This window comes from Cetorhinus maximus, chromosome 35, assembly GCF_964194155.1.
Source record: "Cetorhinus maximus chromosome 35, sCetMax3.hap1.1, whole genome shotgun sequence".
NCBI lineage: Eukaryota > Metazoa > Chordata > Chondrichthyes > Lamniformes > Cetorhinidae > Cetorhinus > Cetorhinus maximus.
In genome coordinates, this window is record NC_135913.1 from 5,889,270 (window position 1) to 5,903,863 (window position 14,594).

A 14,594-nucleotide genomic window follows, 5' to 3' on the forward strand; every position below is an offset into this window, starting at 1 on the left:
TCATTGAAATAAACTGTGCTTGATGAGGGAGCCTTTAAAGACTTGATTATCTGAATTGAATCGCTTCCCGGATTTCTTGAGACTTTCGTAGAGCGATCCGCCATATCCCCATTTGTGAAAGGTTGTGCGGAGGATCAAGATCAAAGAGGAAGATAAAATGCGAACTTTTATATCATCATTTCCCAAATCCCTTACAATCCCTGTAACCCACGGTTTCATTGGGATGGATTCAAGAAGGAGCGACAATTAATCACAACGGTACACGCTCGCTTCAAAGATAATTTCGATCTGACCTTGCTACTTGATATTCGCAAGTGCAACTAAATGTCTCTCCTCGATTTGAAAATGTTCACTATTTGCCAGATTAAGTTAAATTCAATTACAAAAGAAGCGTGCAAAGGCACCGCTGAGATTCGAACTCAGGATCTCCTGTTTACTAGACAGGCGCTTTCACCAACTAAGCCACGGCGCCAAGCTGCACCTATACTGCTTATTGCAATATTTTCAATTGTATCGCACTATTTTAGTGCAAATGAATAGAGAATTATTTTTTTCTCGCATGGGGCTGCATGGCAATGCGAAGCGAGAATTTAGAGGATTGTTCAATTGAGGCGGATGATCATCCAGGAGATTCTTGAGTGTTTCAGAAGCCGTGAATTACATGAAACACCTCCTCCTAATTCTCATGTTCTTACAGACATTACTCAGGGGATACGTCAGGAATATATTGATCTTAGAGCGGAAGCAGCGCAGATTCACCAGTTGGAACAGGTGATTAGTAGTTTACTCTTGGGGTTCAGTTATGAGAATCTTCGATTCGTGTAAAGCTACAGTCGACACAGCACAGAGGTAGATATTTGGCCCGTATGGTCTGTATTAGCACTCTCAAGGAGATATTGATCGCGCCTCTATCCCAAGCCGTCCCCAAGGGTCCCCGCACTTATCTTGTTTCCATTTTGGCTTCTCCCTTTTCTGTTCCTTTGAGCATAGAAGAATGCAGGGTGATGCGATTAAGGTTTCCACCCTGTTAAAATGAATTGTTAGGTTAAAAACGGAGAAACTGTTTGCCTCCGTGTTTAGAATAGGCTTGAACCTTAATATGTTTTTCCCGCCGCTCCACAACGATAGGGTCGAGGCGGCACAGAGAAAAGTCAGGGAGCACTTTTCATACAGGGTAGCTGGAAATCTAGAAACAATTCTTAAAAATAATGCAGGCTACCACAACTTCTGGAAGATGCAGTTCTTTGCAAATGAAAGGACAGTCTCTGTTCTCTCCACTCTCCTTGAAGCATTCGCCATACATTGCTCCTTTTTGTCGTTTCACGGGGAGTCTACACTTTGAGCAAAAAGCAGTGCCTGGAACTTTGGAACCTTAGGTCAAAAATCTGACACCTCGTCACCTCAACAACATGAGTTGTCTTCAAGCTGTTTTCCACAGCTGCCTTCACTCGCTGCCATCACAAGATTTCCTTTACATTTCGTGTTTGGGAATTCACCCTCTACATCGCATTTCCCTCACGGGCAGACCGGCAGCCTGCCTTTGGCTTCATTTCACAAACTTTCTAACTTGTACCAACTACTCGCTCCTTATCAGTGACGTGTGATGTGACAACTGTTGTTACCCAGGTGTCTGCACTGGGCCTTCAAAGCTTTGAAGGTCGGATTCATATGAAGTCGCAGATATCGGAGTCGGAAGCTGCAAAGACACAGATGGATTTTGCAAGTAAGTATCAAATTTCAAATGGTGTTTGCTGCGGCAAAGTGTGAACGCAAGAAAACTGATTCGGCTTAACGCCCTTAATTGTGTGGATACAAAGTGTAGGAGTGTAAAGAGATCTGTCAGCCCAAGCTCATCATTAAAAAAGCTCCTCCATTTATCCCTTCCCACTCTTTCCTGCATAACGTGCACTGAAATAAATCAGAAAACCATTGCTCAGTCATCGCCGGCAATAATTGAAACTGTTGCTCACGCATGAAGCTCCAAAAAGAGCTGAGACCATACCCGGCTTCTTATTCGGGCGGATAATTCTGCATTTGCAGTATGTTTGATGTAAAGCCCCACATTGCCTACGCGGATAAAGGCACCGCTCAAATTTGAACTTAGGATCTCTTGTTTTGGAGATAGGGGCTTGAACCTACTGGCGCACGAAGCCGAATTGCGACAGTTTTTTAATGCAAAGCTTTAGACTGTGCCCAACTATTTTGCTGTAAACATCAGTGTTCACCGCTCACGGGGCTTTATGACAGTGTCAATTGAGAACTTTGATTTGTAAGAGCTTCGGAGCACCGACATGACTCCTGAAAAGAAAAGCAGCGCTAACGGGATAGATGGATTCGTATCAAATTCAGAAGCATCACAGTGACCTGGTTGAAGTATATCCCATTTTATGGACCTTGACAGGGTAGATGTTGGAAACATGTTTCCTAAGGCTGGGGCTTCTAGCACCAGTGGTCAGAGTCTCAGAAGAAGGCGTCAGTCATTATCCGCGAGATGAGGAAGTTCAAGGCAGATGTCGACATCTCCCGGGGCTCTGTGAGAACCATTGAGATATGAGGATAGTTCAGGAAGTTGCAATTGAGGCAGATCAGTTGGCAAGTTCTTGAATGTTTGTGAAGCCGTGAAGGCCAGTACGTGATACACCTGCTCCGATTCCTTATGTTCTTACAGCCACACTAAGGAATAACTAAGATTATACTGACCTTGCAGTGGAAGCAGTACAGGCTCACCAGGAGGATCCAGGAGTTTAGCCGCGTTACATTCGGAGTACAATTTCCATGCACTTAATCTTGGAATGCTTACGGCACAGTAGGCTGACATTCGGCCCATCGTGTCTTTGCTGGTACTCTGACGGAACAATTCACTGCTGCCACTCCCCAGCCGGCACATGCCACTCCCCTGGACATCCCTCCTTTTCAGGGCTTCTCCCTTTTTCTATTCCCATGACTATTGAAGAATGAAGGGGGAATCTGTTCTCGGTTTCCATGAGTTGTTAGGTTAATCACTTTTTTTCCCGGGCGGCATAAATAGCGTTGAATTTAATGATCCAAAGCGATAGTGCCAACCAAGAGAAATGTGAGGAAGCACTTTTCATTTTCAGGGCAGCTCGAAATCCAGAACTAACTGTTAAACATTATCGAGGCTACTACAATTTCGATAAGATGGAATTTCCCGAAAACCGCAAAATGCATCCGTCTCTCTGCTCTTCTCGAAGAGTTCAGCAGACATCGTTTTTTTTGTGATTTTTTTTTTAGGGATTGAGCATCGTGAGTCAAAAGCAGCGGCCGACCCGGACTAGAATGCTGGACCCCTCAGATTAAAAGCCTGATGCGCGACCGACAGATCTACGTGATCCCCGCCCGCCAGCTTTCCCTTGTGTGCCTTCGTTGATCGATAAGAGGCATCCCGACCTTTATCTTTGTATTTCCTTCTTTTGTAACTCACTGTCTACAGGACATTTCCCTCACAGGCAGAACGGCAGCCTCCCTTTGGCTTCATTTCACAAGCCTTCTTACTTGCACCAACAACCCTCTACTTACCAATGACGTGTGATGTGAGAACTTTTCTCACCCAGGTATCGGCACTGGACCTTCAAAGCTTTGAAGGTTTCATTCAGTTCGGGGAGATATTAAGTTGCAGAAATCGGAGTGGGAAGCTGCAAAGGAACAGAGATGGATTTCACGAGTGGGTGAACGATTTCACATAGTGTTTGTTGCGGCAGAGAGTGCAAGCAAGAAATCCATTTGGAGTAACGTTCTAAATTGTGTGAATCACAAAGTGTAGGAGGTGGAAATAGATCTGTCAGTTCAATGTCTTCATCAAAAAGCTCCAACACGTATTACTCCCCATTCTTTCCTGCATAACACGCAGTAACATAAATCATTCACAGTTATCACAGTTATCGCCGGCAATCACTTAAAATGCTCCTTTCGAATGAGCCTCCAAAGGTAACATACGGGCGCATAATTCTCTGTTACTGTTGGAGGTCATTGGTTTGATTTAAAATCGTGGATTGACTAAACACACCGTGGAGATTTAAATCAGGATGCCTTGCTTACTAAGCATTCACTTTAACCAACCAAGCCACAGTAGCAACTCGAAGCACAACTTTGTAATGTAAAAATTTGAATTGTATCCCAATACTTTGCTGCAAACATAAATGTTCATATGTTACGGGGCTGCATGACAGTGGAAATTGAAAACTTTCATCTGTACCGGGCTTTCAAAACTTTGAATATTGTATTTATTGTAGAAAGTCCAGTGGGAATGTACAAAGGGACAGAGATTGATTTTGCGAATCGGGAAACGATTTCATATGGAGTTTGTTGTAGGAAAGTGTCATACTATCCCCTTGAAGGCAAGGAAGCTCACTCGGAGTAACATTTAAATCGTATGGATCACAAAGTGTAGGGTGTAAATAGATATGTCAGCCGCAGGCCATCATGAAAAGTTTTCATCATTTATCCCTCCCCACTCTTTGCTGCGTAACGTGCAGTAACAGAAATCATTCAATCCCTTGCCTTGCCCTCAGTTATCACCGGTAATAATTAAAAGTGCTTCCTTAACATTAACCTCCAAAGGTAATTTTCTTCCAACCGCCCTTCTTTATAGTGCCAGTTAAATCCAAATGCTTTACTCGGACTTTGTTAGAGTGATTTTAAATTCATAACATCTGCTCTCTTCTTGTTTCTTGCTGGTTTTCGCTGGTTTGGTTCTGTTACGTTCCTTCCTTTATTCCTTCTTGATGCACTCGGACAGCTGCTATGCAAAATTCACAACCCAATCCTTTTGTTTCTTCATTATACATTATACTCTCCTTTATGTTTTGTAACATGAAACATTTTCTCTCTTTCCCTCGATCATCAAGACATTCGCTTTTGTACATCGTGCCCCTTCCTGTTCTCCACTGGTACAATACCTGTTATATTTATATATTTCTTTAGTTCCAATGAAAAGTCAAAAACCTGAACCGTTCGTTCTGTTTGTCTCCACTGATGCGTCCTGACACGCTGAATATTTTAAGGATTTTCTGATTTATTTTCATATTTCCAGTCTTCACGCTACTTTGCTTTTCTATTAGAAAGGGTGGTGAAATCAGATTCAATCGTGACTAAAACTTAACCAATTTACAGGGTGATGGGGGAAAGCTGGATTGTGGAACAAAATTAACAGCTCTATCTCAGAATTGGCATAGTCTCGATGGACCGACAGGCCTCCTTCTGAAAACCAGGATTCTATGATTCACGAGTCTCATTTCTGCACGGATTGGGAGATTAGAAAACGGCTCAAGACGCGAAGGTGATGACTGAATGAATGATTCCGCGCAGTTCTCGCGTGATTTGCACCGACTATTATGCCTGCTGATTCGGACCGACATGTAACAAGGCTGGATTCGCCAAGCTCTGGTGGCCGAGCGGTTCAAGTGTTGCACATGACTGTTGCATATGGGGTTCGGTCTGAACGTTCAAACACTGCTCGCAGCCTCCATGATTGAAATGATTGTTTTCTTCTATCAGCTTCCTAGCTCGAGAATGCATTTTATTTAATCCATTGACATAAAGCTTGGAAATACAAATAATTTGTATTTGATCAGTTGGATAGTGTTGATTTGTTAGATACTGAAGCAACTTCGAAAACTGGTGAACAAAAAACTGAGAAATAGATTGAAATGTATTTTATTAAAGAACCAGAAAATGTTTGGGAGGAAAAGCAGGACCTTCAACTCATGAGCGTTAACGGGACTTGATTTCATTCAGTTGGACCTGTTTTATCTGCGTAAAGCGACCACAAAAGGGCTCGAATCTAAAATCTTCTAATAACTTTGCATGACAAACGGGACTTAAACGCTGTATCCATTCTGCCGTGAGACAAGCCGAGCCTCCAGCAAACAAATATCAATAAATTTTACAGATACATTGAAGAACCTGACTCACAATGTAAATAGCACACACATTGCCCCCGAGTCCTCATTCACCCTGAAGCTGAATTCTGACTGTTTTCTATGAATCTTCTTTGTTGTTCTGTTGTTTTAACAGGGAACCACGATGTTCACCGCGGGAAAGCAGCAGACACCGCACGGCAGGAAGCTGAGGAAATGTTTTCAATTTCACAAGAACAATTTATTTACGGCGCAGTACAAACACAGTCAATATACATTAGAACAGGGGCATTAATTCAACTCTAGTTAGGACAGGAAACTTCGGTTTAGTTTTTCACTTCTGTAACCACTGTCAGAATAAGCTTCCAAACAAATTTAACCACCTTCTACAGTTCTTCCCTGAATTTAGGTTGGGTAGCTGCATAAGCACATGTGTTTGTACAGGAACCGAAATACGTCAGCATATAACTTGACTGAGAAGCGATGTATGCCAAACATGTATAATCGGGTCAGTATTGCACGGCTAAGTTGTTAGTTACAGAACAGGCAGAAGCCTTCAACCACAACATTATAAAACTGCCTGATATAGTGAACAGGAAAATAATGGATTTCCAGCACACTGTGATGCTCTGAGCTGGAGTGTTCTGAGATTCACATTTTACTAAAAATAAAGTTTTCAAAGCAGGCCGGTCACCTGAATACAGGCCTAGCTTAATCAACCACTCTTCGCACACAATCGTCTCCTCTTAGGAGCCTGTCTAATGAAGATACATTGTCCTTCCTGTGAGGGAATAATGTCCTTCCTTAGGTAAGGAGACTGAAAGTCTGGTAGGTTGGATGTCTATGTTATGCTGGCGGTCAGGGACCATAAGGAAGTTCAGGACCGAGAACAGTCCTAAAGACAGAAAGAGTTTTCTGCTTACAGTTGGAGATACTGCACCAAGAACCTGCTCCAGTTATACATAAGTGACAAATTTTGGACCAGGGACCTTGAAAGAGCGGGTATCATTGTCTGGGCAGGTGATGATCAAGCAATATCACACCTGCTCCATATTCCAGAAGGTACAATCAGGTGTAACAGGATTTTCATTCTCATCCATTGCGGAGAACCTCCTACAATACCTTTAAGCTAATCAGATGGAAACAATCAAGTGGGTGTACCTACATCATATCCAATGCAGTGGTTCAAGAAAGAAACTCACCAGCACCTTATCAAGGACAATTGGTAAACACTGGCCTAGCTAGCCGACTGTAAAGTTCAATTAATGAATAAAAGAATGTGCCAGAAACAAAGAATACGATGATTTTTGAACTCCAAACCAACAAAGCTGGCCTAAGGCAATTGGGCCTACAACCCTCCAGATGTGACCAGAACGTGATCTGGAGGAATTATCAGGCCTCCAGACTGTCTGAATTTATAAACTCAGAGGCTTGAAGAAGGAGAAAGGGTAGCTGTAAATACATATTTAACTGCAATTATCTTGGGTTAAGAGTGGAGGGAAAGGTTGTACAAGTGTGTTCGGCATTGCAAGAGTTAATGTGAGACTGGAGAACAGTACTGCCCACAGTGTGCTGGAAAGAGTAACATAACAGTATACCTAAAACAGACAGGTTCGGGCATGAACAGGCATGATCAGGAGACTTGAGTTGATGTCAGCATGGAGATAGCTCTTAGTCTGGGCCATAGTTTGTACACAAACACACACACACGCACGCAAGCACACACACATACAGTTATGTGTTGCCAAAAAAACAGGCATTGTTCAACATTAAAAGCCTCTGCACATCTTTGTGAGGCCTGCTGAACATACCTCTTACAACACAAAGTATCCAAGTTCACTGTCGATAAAAAATAGTGCCTCCCTATCTAACCCCAATGCTATCGTATATCTTAAAAAAATGTCTGCCAAAGCCACCAATTCTGCACCGGATCTGCCCCTTGGATCAGTAAAGAATGATTTGGTAGCGCTGATTTATTATGCATGGCTGTTTTTTTTTCAGCACAGGGGAGCACAGGTTTCATTGTTGTTGCACTTGTAAAGATGGCTCTGCAGCAACCGTTTTCTTTACTTCTTCCCGCCCTTTTCGGGTTTTGGCGGGCTCCAGCAGCGATCGCGGACCCGGTCTCAAAGTGATCTATTTTCTTTGCAGCCAGCCTTTGAATCGAACGTGTGGGCCTTCTAGATGCTTTCCGAGAGCATTGAACCCATCAAAGGTTATTTCCGGCTTTTAATCAGGCGTTAAACCTTGTTTTTTTTCCAACGGTTCTAGTCCGCCGACTCTGGACTCGGACTGGGCACGGTGATTAAAGAAATGGACTGTACTGCCTGATTAATGCCCCGAAATTTTAAGGACCAGTTCAACCTTTGTACCATTTTTTAAATATTATTTAGTTTGCTCGCCCTTGCGATCTGGCTAGGTTCTTTGACTCTGTAATGGGTGGGGATTCACAATGCTCTGCTGGAGTCCTTCAGCTACACAGTGGATTTGTCTTCTGCCCTTGAGCCTCCAGTTTTGCAAAGGGGTTTCTTCTTAGACGATCTCCATCTATTCTCTTTAGTTTTGGTGAATTCGTCAGGTCAAGATATGGTTCCTTTAGTTTTTCAGATTTCGGGGTCTTTCCCCAGATTGTCTTGAGTTCTGGGTTCGATCATTAGTTTCCACCACGTTGTAAGGGTTCTGCCCATTGGTATCACGAAGAAGGTTTAGACTGTTGAACAGTCACTGTTTATTGGAAACACATAGTGATGTACATAATCTCCAGTGTAGCCCAGACTAAGAGCTATCTCCATGAAGTTTTATACACAAGTCTCTTGTTCATGTCTTTCCGATGTCCGAACCTGTCTGTCCCAGGCCTACTGTTATGTGACTCTTTACATCACACTGTGGCGCTGCTGTTTTCTAGTCCGACATGAACCCTTGCTATGGGAAACAACCGTATTCTGCACTTCGAACTCAGTTCCATTGCCTCGGCCATTAATATCGAATGCACATAGCTGAAACACAAGTATTCATCCATCTGGCACCCCACTAATTACAGCCTGCCAAGGCGAAAGTGTCACTTTTCTTCCTACTCTCTCTTGTCGGTCCATTGACCAATTCATTTTCCATGTTAATCTATTACGGCAAATCCCATAATTCCTAAGTTTCCATAAAAACCTTTAAGGATACTTTAATGAATACTTTCTGAAAATCCAAAGTTACTTTGTGTTCACTTGTGTTCTCTTTATCCTTCACAAAATTATATCCTTAAAAATGTTGATAAGATTGTTGTACTCAATTTCCCCTTCATGAACCTGTGTTAAGTTTATTGAATAACATTATGATTTTTTACCTAGCAGTGATGTTAAGCCAACAGTTCCCCAATTTCTTTTTACCTCCCTTCCAAAATATCGGAGTTTGTTACCTTCCAGCCCTTGGGAACTTATCTGGATTCCAAGTAATTCAGAAAGATCGAATCGAATTCATCCGCTATCTTAAAGCTACCTATTCTGTAAAACTCTATGCTGCAAGTGGGAAGGTCTGCAAGATTGCTTCCAACTTAGTCCCATGAATATCTCCAGTACTGTTTCGTTGTTGGTACAGATGCACACAAGTTACTTATATTCACTTGATATTTGATTTCACATTGATTCTGGATCGTTTTTTAGCATCTTCCCCATTCCCCATTGTATTTGACCTTTGTGTCCAATGCGTCAATGTTTACTCTCATGATTGATTTTTTTTTCATCTGTATAATTTATAGAAATGTTTACAAACTTTTTTAAAGATAGCAGGTGATGTAATATCGTATTCTCTTTACTGTACCCTTGTAAATTGTAGGTCCCCTTTTGCTGAGCTTTAAAATCTTTCCATTCCAGAGGTTTGTTACTGTGGTATATTTAACCGCTCTTGTTCGTCACGGTTGCGCAATTAATCATTTGCCGTGGGGCTGATGTACCTTAAAGGGATGTATACGTGTTTAAAATTGTGCAGTAAAAGAATTTTTAATGATCACTATTGTTTTTCCACAATCATATCTTTAAGAGTGGTGACCCAATCTACATTTGACAGCTCGCATTCCAAAGCTATTTGTTTGCTATTTTGACATACTGATCCACAAAATTATCATGCATTATATTGAGGCACATTTACTCTGGGATTTCTTTCTGATGATGAACTTCAATGGCAGGTGTTTCGTGGACTGACCTGCTCAATTTTGCCATTGCCATTCTGAATGCACTGAAGCGGAAGCTCTCTTTGTTAAGTGACTGTAACTAACGCCAAATGTTATGCAACCTGCTTTTCTAAGCTGGACACGGGTTGTTTTATAAAGGGGATCACTTAAGTATCTCAGCTACATTCCAATGGGAACTGAAAAAAAAACAGGGCAGAAGGCGAGGATCCTTCTAATGAATGGAACGGCCAATAATTCTACAAATCAAGGAAATTTACTATCCCGTGCTCGTAGCTATTGGTACTCCTGGTAAGTCAGTATATCCTGCAGTCTGATAGCTGTTGAATATCTCACTGTTAATGATTATGTAACAGAATTAGAATCTTCTCCTTGCCTTGTCATTTATCCAGCGGGGTCACTTGATGTACCTAGGCGGGAAATTTAGGAGTCCACCTCGCCGGTGAGGGGCTCCACTGGTCGGCAAATTGCGAGAATCGGTTTCCCCTCTATGAAAAGAGATGCCGAGGCTGATTTGCGCCACTCCAATAGTTTAGCATATTATAAAGTCTTTATTTATTCATTCCTGAGATGTGGGAATCGCTGGCCAGTTCCACATTTTTTGCGATAGGTGACGGTTGAGTGGGTGGAGATGATCTTTCCATCATTTCGATGGTCTGTTGATCCCTGACTATTTAAAGGTGACAATTCTTCTGACTTCAAGCTCGCACAAGCAACAGAGACTTCGAAAAATACTTTTATCGATATCGGTGCTCCGAAGCCTTCGACTGGAACAAGTTTTATTTTTCCATCAGCACCCGCTCAGTTCCCGAGAAGCTCCCTCCCGCGCATTGTAAATGGAAAGAAAGCAGCGTTTTCAAATACATTGAATGATTTTTTTTTCTCTCTGCTGAATCTTTTATTTAAATGAATTTTGTTTATCATTTCTTGTTTGGAAATTACTTTGAACGTTATTAGCACCTATTGCCGCTCGCGCGACCCTGGCCTCCAAATAAATCGCAGGAACTAAATGTTCTGGGCCTGCATTGGGAACTCAGAAAATGGGGGCGGTGGATCTTACTGCACAAGCTCCACGAAGCGATGTTTTTAGCGCTCAGCACAGCAAAGTATTGTGTATTCAAATATATGTAAGACTCTTCGTTTCCCACTGCCTAAAACTAAAACAAAGTTACAGACCCATCCAATGTTTAGTTTTAAGATTTGGTTTTCTCCAGAACTGTAATGGTGCATCGTATAATTTCCTTTTCAAACGGATGTTGCCCATCGCTCCCTGGCTTCCTGGACCCTATTCCGACTAAATTGCCGACCCCCAAACCTATCCAGCTGGTCCACGTGTCAGCTGATTTTGTTAAAGGTTTCCTCTACATTGGAGAGAGCAAACGCAAACTGGGCGACCGATTTGCAGAAGACCTGCGGTCTGTCCGCAAGAAAGACCCAAACCTCCCTGTCGCTTGCCATTATAACACTCCACCCTGTTCTCTTGCCCGCATGTCTGTCCTTGGTTTGCTGCATTGTTCCAGTAAGTCCAACGCAAACTGGAGGAACAGCACCTCATCTTCCGACTAGGCACTTTACAGCCTTCCGGGCTGAATATTGAATTCAACAACTTTAGATCTTAAACTCTCCCTCCCCCCATCCCCACCCCGTTTCTCCCCCCTCCCTTTTTTTTTCAATAATTTATATAGATTCTTCTTTTCCCACCTATTTCCATTATTTTTAAATCTAAAACTAAAACTTTGTTAGTCTTTCCACCCCACCCCCACTAGAGCTGTACCTTGAGTATCCTGCCTTCCATTCTTAATTAGCAGTTTTCTTAGATAATATCACTACCTTCAACACCTCTTTGATCCTTTTGTCTGTGACATCTTTTGATTATCTGCTCCTATCACTGCTTGCTTATCCCCACAATCACCCCACCCTCAACTTCTCTCTCCCCACGCCCCCCCACCTTAGACCAGCTTATATTTCACCTCTCTCCTAACTATATTTCAGTTCTGCTGAAGGGTCATGAGGACTCGAAACGTTAACTGATTTCTTCTCCACCGATGCTGCCAGACCTGCTGAGTTTTTCCAGCTAATTCTGTTTTTGTTTTGGATTTCCAGCATCCGCAGTAGCTTTTAGCTTTTTGTTTTTATACTTGTTAATGGTTCTATTACGTCAAGTGAAGTCATACTTTCAGTGGTCAATTCCCTCTTCAGAAAAGCCCTTTTTCCCACGGTCCTTACAAACTGCTGCCCCATCTCCAAGCTCCTTTCCTCCGCAATGCCCTTAAGTGCATTGTTGCCTCCCTAATCTGTGTTCACATGTTTCAGAATTCCATGTTTGAATCCCTCCAGTAAGGTTCCTCCCAAACTACAGTGTCAAAATGGCTTTTATCAAATTAACAAAAAACATTCTGTGTAACTGTTACAATCTGTACTCATTCTTCTGGACATTTCTGTGGACGCAGCTGACCAAGCCATCCTCCTCCAATGTTTTATATTGCCCTGTAGTTAACTGGGACTGCACTCTCTTTGTTCCATTGGCATGGATGGACTTCTCAAGGGACAACCTTGTTCAACGAACTTGCTGGAGTTCTTTTTAAAGAGCTAACAGAGACTGTTGATAAGGGCACGACTGTTGCTATGGTGTGCATAGACTTCCGAAAGCCATTTGATACAATGTCATGCAACAGACTTGTCAGCAAGTTTGCAGCTCATGCAATAAAAGGGACCGTAACAATGTGGATACGGAACTCGCTGAGCGAAAGGAAAAATAACGTTTTGGTCAATGGACTTTTTTTCGAGCTGGATGAAGGTTTGTACTGGAGTTCCCCAGCGGTCAATGTTGGGACACTTGCTTTCCCTGATACATATTCATGGCCTAGACCCTTGTGTACAGGACAAAATTTAAAACCTTGCATATATATAAACATTGAGGTATTGTGAAATGTGAGGAGGATAGTATGGAACATCAAAGGGACGGAGACAAGTTGCTGGAATGGCCGGACAGGTGGCAAATTAAGTTCAATGCAGAGTGATGTGAACTGTTCATTTTGGAAATGGAGGGTCATTATAAAATAAAGCACACAACTTAAAGCTTCACCCTTAGACCAAACCTTTGGCCACCGTCCTAAATGCTCCACACGTGTTCCCTGTCTAGTTTCCTTTTACAGCACTTCTTTGAGAGCGCTATATAAATATTTAATTTGTAGTTGTGCTGCTTACACCCCATCTATCCTTAATCGCACGGGTATGGAAGATATGTAGACTTTCTTTTGTGCATTTTATTGGTGTTAATCATGGAAAACAAACCATTGTAGAAAAATAACATTTGATTGACTGATGACTCATGTTTTACAATATCGTCCCAAGTCGCTAAGCCTCCTCCACCGGCACCCGTCAGCCAACTATTCCCCTCCACCCGCTGCACCCCACAATCACAGCACCGCACCCCCTCCCACCCCCCCGCCCACCCCGGCCATGAGTTATCAGCGTCTAGGTCTCGATGGTGTGTGTCGTTCTCTTTTACCATTCCCCTTCCTGAACCCGAACGACCCTGTTACCTTCTGAATGACATGTGTGTGAATGACATTCAGCGTTCAATGATTTATTTGATTCAAAAAAAAAATGATCAATGCTGGCCTAATACTCTAAATTGAAACCGTGCTCCAAATTGTAAGCAGAAACACATCTGTACATTGCCCCACAATATGTGGTCAGAGGTTTCTGAGTGCCCCCCATCCCAACTTATTTAACTCTTCTCCCTCTTTCTTACAGTGAACACATTGACAATACTGACCCTCTTCAGAGGAAAGTGCCACCTTTCCAAAAGCATCTCTATCTATATGGTGGCCATGGCAGCAGTGGATCTACTGGTCAAGCTCGTCTATAGAATTGTGCATCAAATTTTCAGTGAACGATTTCAATATTCATTTCTCTCCTACACTGTCATTTGCAAACTTATGGTGTTCCTAACTTGTACCAACCTCGGCTTGTTCGTGTGGTTTACTGTCTGCTTCACATTTGAACGGTTTATATGCTGTGAGAAACTGAAAACCAGGTATTGCACAGTGAAAACTGCGTCCATCGTCATAATAATTGTTCCTGTGCTAATGTGTTTAGAGAACATCCCTTTTTGGTTGGCATTTGAACAAAAAATAATAATTAACTACACTCAGTGGGGCTTCATCCCCAGTATGGCCTTTTTCAGATCGCCTGTAGGCGGAGTCTACATCAGATTACAAAGTGTTATATTTTCATTGGTTCCTTTTGCATTGATATTGATGTTTACTTGTTTAATGGTCAGACGCATTGTTGTAACCAATATTGCGCGCAGGAAGCTCCGGGCTCTCAGGACTGGGAATCAGCGCGACCCAGCGCTGGAGAGTCGAAGGAAATCCATTATTTTACTGTTCGCCGTGTCGGCCAATTTTATGTTGTTGAGTCTGACGTCGGTTGTGAGTCAGTGGACTGATGGCCTGGTTGTAGGTATCCAACAAGAATATACAGATCCTGCATATATTGCCAATGAGACCGAATATATGCTCACCCAGTTGAAGTCT

The 14,594-nt window shown here is 42.5% G+C and overlaps 1 non-coding gene across 1 annotated transcript; it reads right to left on the reverse strand.

The window, feature by feature from the left end:
• Positions 1-398: 398 nt before the first annotated feature.
• On the reverse strand, positions 399-472 carry trnat-agu (transfer RNA threonine (anticodon AGU)). Its single transcript has one exon. It is a non-coding gene; the product is annotated as a tRNA-Thr (tRNA).
• Positions 473-14,594: the final 14,122 nt, after the last annotated feature.